We start from the raw sequence: 6,000 nt of genomic DNA, 5'->3' as shown, positions 1-6,000 counted from the left end.
AAGCCCTTAAGCTCAGGTATTGCGCTCCCTGGCCATTATTACACAAGGCCAAGAAATGTGAATGGGAGCCTATAGGCCCTGTTTTGTGTCATCATACTCAAAACCACACAAAATCTGGTAGTCCACAAACAATGACCCAACCCCTTAGAATAGAAACAAGAAAACTGGGATGAAAGCTGCGAGGCCTAGGCAATGGTCTATTGCTAATACCCAGCCATTTTGTCTCAGAGGAGTAAGGTATCGACTAAGAGCTGTGAGGCCTATGCCAATAAACATGCAAAACACCTTACAATCTGGCCAAGACATGTGGTTGGGCCCATACTGTGTGTCTCATACTGAAGACACAATCATTTTGCATTGACAGAATAAAATAAGGGATGGGAGTTCTGAGATGAAGGTAAACATGTAGCCTTTCAGACCAAGGAACTATAATATTGATAACGGAGCTTGGAATACCAGGATCTTTTGACTAAAACCAAGAATTGTTGCCAGGGTTGCATAGAAATTGCAAAGAAAACCCTGATGATGTCCAGGCAATGGTCCAGTACCATGAATAAGCCAGTTTTTCTTTTATTTAGTTATGAAATATTAAAGGATTTAGGATTTGTGTTCTAATGATCTGGTCTGTAACTAACAATGAATCAAATCTTAAGACAGGAACAATAATGTTGAAATGAAAAATCTAATACCCAGACAAAGGTCCAGTAGCATGAGCCAGCCATTTGAACTCTAAAGAATGGATATTTGGAATGGGAGCTCTGAGGCCAGGTCCCCGCTTCATATCACCAACACAAAATCCCTTACAATAAGGCCAAGACCCCACCTCTTAGAATTGGAACTATAATATTTGAATGATAATTTGGAGGCCAAAGCCAAGGGTCTTCTACCTGCACTTCTGCACAACTGAGGCAAACAATGAAAAGAATTTATAATGAAATCTCTGAGCCAACACCCAGTATGAGCCATTTCATTTTGAAAGAGTAAAATGGGACATGAGCTCTTAAACACAGGCCCAGAGGCCTCTCTCCTATTACAATAGAATAGGGAATTAGAATTGTGGAGAGAAGACCTAGTAACCATGACCCAGACTTTTAGGCATGAAAAAAATTTGAGCTTTGAGCCAAAGGTCATGGGCCCATTTTCTAAGACTCAACCCATAAGAATAGTGACTATAATATTGGAATGGGAGCTTGGAGTCATTAGGTCTTTCAACCAAATCCCAAGCTGTTCAGATGGTTGAAAAGGAATTGTCAGTGCAGCTCTGAATCTCTGGCGAGATTTAGACTGTAAAGAATAAAATGTGGAATGGGAGCTCTGTGTTGTGCGCTGAGCCCAGTGTTTTCTCAAAAACATGCAACACCTTAGAATATAGCAAATAAATCTCTTTGGCCCAGTCCCAAGCCAAGGGTCTTATACTCAGTACCCATTTCAAAAGAATGAAATCTGGGACATGATTGAAGTCATTAAAAATAGACTTGTCTGCCATACAAACGTTTTCAGTAAAAGAAAACTTAATGCGGACGAAGGAGTCTGTGACATGCTGAATATCAAGTTTTGGGTTCTCTGATGCCCAGGCCCAGTGTCTTGTTCTCAAGCCTTTTTCGTTTAGCTATGACAGATAAAAGCCTAGGATTTGTGTTCTAAGGCTCTGGTCTAAAACTTTGGCCTCGAAAGAATGAAATCTGGGACATGATTGAAGTCATTGAAAATAGACTTGTCTACCATACAAACCTATTCAGTATATGAAAACTACCATAATGTCACGGTTTCTACAATGCAAGAAACTTAATGTGGGCGAAGGAGTCTGTGACATGCTGAATATCAAGTTTCGGGATCTTTAAAGCACTGAAAGGGTGTTTTCAGCTCACCAGAAGCTCACCAGCGCTGACAGGCTTTAGAATATTCAGAAAAGCTTATGTTAAAGTGAAAACATTTATTGATTGAAAGTGGACTTCGCCAGGCATATCATGTTTTCCTGAACAACAAAACAAGAAACTTAACTTTTGTGTATGAATCTGTGAAGTGCTGAGGTTGTCATTTTGGGCACTCTAAAGTGCTGAAAAGGCGATGACAGTTCCCCAGAGGCGCTGAAATGCTTGAAAACAGTCAGATACTTATGTTCAGGTGAACATATCATGTGCATTAAAATGGTCTTGTCTGCCTAGGAATGTGTTTAAAACTACAATACAACAGTGAAAACTACAATAATATCGCATTTCCATGAAGTACAAAGTGAGAAACTTAACTTTGGTGAAGGACTATGCGAAATGCTAATTCTTAATTAAATCGCTGAAAAGCGTTTATCCGCATTATTTTGCAGTTCGTACACACGTTTTCTTTTATTCATGGTCACGATTTCTTAAATTGTTCCCTCGTTTTCTTTTAATCGTGTGCACGCCACACAGTTTGTTTATCTTGATAGGCAAGGATAATTAAACTTTGTATTGATATTCCGTTTTGTAGGCTCATTGCAAATCAATGGGTATTTTGTATTTAAATAATAATAAAGTGCAAACTTAACATGTGTATGGAAATATTAGGGAAAGCGGTTCAGTTTTATTGTAGAAGTTACAACATTAAATATTTAACTGTGTAATAGAACGTTTCATCTTCTAGATGCATGTGGTCCCTGTCTTATACATTAAGAGTCCAAGTTTTTTGCATTTCTTTTCCTACTTTCTTTCTTCTTTTGCTGTAACTGCTTTGGTAATGCTTTGGTGGAAATTAATTTGTTAACATCAGTAAACCATGAGCATCAACATTATTAAAATATAAATAATGTTTACAAAGTGTTTAACAATTGTATTAAATTATGTTTGTTGACTTGTCTGCTGTACAAACCTGTTTAGTTAAATAAAACTACCAACGGTCACATTTTCACGAAAAACAAAGCAATAAGTGTCAATTAATTAAAGAACACTTGAATTATATCATGTTTATTCTATCTATGACTTTTTTTTTACTTTTTTTGTTTATATCTTTGGATTGATTCATTTGTCAATAAATCAATACGCTTGTATATAATTAATATTTGCTATTTAATATTTAATGATTAAGAACTATAATGCAAATTCAACATTTCTTTACCATGTCTGTTTACAGGTATCCTGTATTTTTTCATGACTTTAAATCTCTCACTTCATTCTCAGTCTCAGCCTTTTGAGAATGGGGCTTCTGACTTTGGTCCCCCCACATCAATCTACTGAACTTCTCAGGTGGCAGAGCAGTTCTATGAACAGGACACAACACATGCACCTGAAAAAAGCAGAAGCACTTCAAAAATTAAAAATAATATAGTGCTGGATAATTCACTGATGTGTCAAACTGACGATGGAAAAAGGAAAAAAAAACAGAAAAAAAATGTTTTAAATCCTCCCATCCACTGAACAACCATCACAGAACGGAGTAAATTTAAATTGCCACATCGCTAAATATTCTCTGTACAAAACCAAAATAACAAGGCTTACATAACTACACAGCCTTTTAATGAAGCTAGATAAATTCATATGTGATGAGTTACTATTACTTAGACATTTTTTTCCTATTTACTTCATAAAAAAAGTTATAGCCTGCAATGCTTGTAGTATGCAACTATAATGTAGGGGGTTCCAGTAATTCCTTATCTCCTAATCCCCAAACACTAAGCGCAACAAACATACAACCCATGGCAAATCCCTTTAGATAATGGTGGCATATGTGACTTCTCATCATAGCTGTGCAGATGACGTGACAGCTACCACGAAATATGCCCCAGGAGAAGTAGCTAATAAACGGGTCAGGTGCAGAGCCGGCCACTAATAAAACTGCTGGTAAATTGGCCGGTAAATTGGCCGCTAATAAAAGTGGCCACGATGTGGCAGCGAGGTGGCTGCGAAGTGGCCACTTCCTTCTGCCACAAGAGTGGCTCCGCCTGTCACCTGGCACCCCTCTCCCAAAACCCTCAGATGCTGGTCTTTATGTACTTGGTGTTTATGTCTCCGGACAAGATCCTTTGGGTCATTTTCAAATAAAGTTCACCCCAAAACCTTAGTCACAAACTGCTTCTAACGTTACCACAACTGCTCTTGGTTGAATTTCACACATTTCTCTATGTCTGAAAAACAGGCTATGCAGCTAGGAATGAATGGTTTGAATGGATGCTGTACACGGCTAAAACCACAAATGTTAGCAATTGCATAGCATGCTCAGCTAGCAGACCTCAACTAGGAACAACTCCCTTCAAACTAACACAAGCAAATGCAGATGAGGGATTAAGATGTGCCCTGCGGCTGTTCACACGTGACAAATTTTCCAATCGCACATGTCAACTTCTTTCTTATTTGTTTCCAGCCACCAGGCCTACTATGCCACCTCGTGTTCTAGCCTTACCTGGGAACTACACCTGTTTCTCTAGGTGCTCTGGTCGGAAGAATGTGTCAACGCTTCCCTGGTGCACATAAAGGTTATCTGTCTAAGTGGTTCACCAACCACACCATGGCACATGCTGACCTGTTGTGGCTGTGTGGGGATAGGAAACTGACGGCCGTGTTGCCTCAGTCCTGGCAGTGATCCTGCACCTTGGTGCAGCTCCTCATGCCCTTTCATATCTACTCCACTACCGCCTTCCCCGCACTGCCTGAGAGGCTAAAGCATCACCACCATCAGAAGCGCGATGCCTCAGCACCAAGAGCCTTTGATAAATTTATCTATACAGATGCAATAGGGGTCCCTATAGGTGTACCGGATGAGTTTAAGGCTAGAAATCAGATTGCGGCAGGTTTTGAATAAATTTTTCTGTGGCCAACAATTAATAAAAATGTGGATTGGATTAACTATTGGTATTACAATCGGTTGCGGTTCATAAATCATAGTAGAGATGCTCTAAAAGCTGTCCATGAACAACTGCAGGCTACATCACTTATGGCATGGCAAAATAGAATTGCTCTAGATATGTTACTAGCTGAGAGAGGCGATGTATGTAGGATGTTCGTGATTTTTGTTGTACGTTCATTCCCAATAATACCTCCCCTGATGGAAGTTTTACTAGGGCTCTCCATGGGTTAGAGACCAAAGAAATGCATGATAATGCTGGTATCAATAACCCCTTGACCTCCCTACTCGAATCATGGTTCGGGAAGTGGGGTGCTCTTGTCTCTTCTGTTCTAGTTTCCCTTGCTGTGGCAGCAGCTCTCATCATCACCTGCGGGTGCTGTCTCATCCCCTGTGCGAGAGGACTCATCCTGTGCCTCATTGACTCTGCCGTCACCAAGGTCTTGGTACATGAGGCCATTGACTCAGAGGAGTCAAGTTACGTAGCCATGTTAGTGCTGGAGAAATTCAACGCCCTGGCAGCAGTGGAAGAAATTGAAGAGCCCAATCTGTAAATAAAGGACAGTGATAGTGAATGGCTAATGAAGCAGCCTGTGAAAACCTAGTGGAGAGCAGGCTGTGGAAATTACAATCCAGATGTACGTACTGTCATTTCCTTATTGTGTTTCGATTAATGCTTTGATTTTGCACTTGAATCCTTGCATATAGTATAAACTGGAGGGAAATGTCAGAAAAATCAGTATTATACTCCATGCTAATGATTGAATTACCATATATGGTTATGTTTTACAGAGTGCTCTGTATGCACCTGAGGTCAAAGTGCTACTGTTGTACAAAAAGCAGAACATGACCCTTCTGGGTTAGCTTGATAAAACAGGATGTATGGATAAGAATAACTGAAGTTGGGTGCAGCCCAGAATGCCTAGGGGTGAAACGTACATCTCTGTTGGTACAAGACAAGGCAGGACCTACAGTACTTAGCATTATATTCTAGACTTGACTCTGTGTGTAACTGCTCCCTTGTTGCAAGAATAAAAGCTTCAAAGACATTGGTGGTCTCGGGCTGAAAGAAGATTTCTCTTACACCATAACTTTTCTTTTTACTTTTTAATTTTTTGCTTTTATTCTTGTTTAAGTATTTGGATTTATTAATTTGTCAATACCTCATTACAATTGTGTATAGTTAATATT

Source organism: Colossoma macropomum, unplaced genomic scaffold (genome assembly GCF_904425465.1).
Source record: "Colossoma macropomum unplaced genomic scaffold, Colossoma_macropomum, whole genome shotgun sequence".
Lineage (NCBI taxonomy): Eukaryota > Metazoa > Chordata > Actinopteri > Characiformes > Serrasalmidae > Colossoma > Colossoma macropomum.
Note: the sequence above shows the minus strand (reverse complement) of the source record.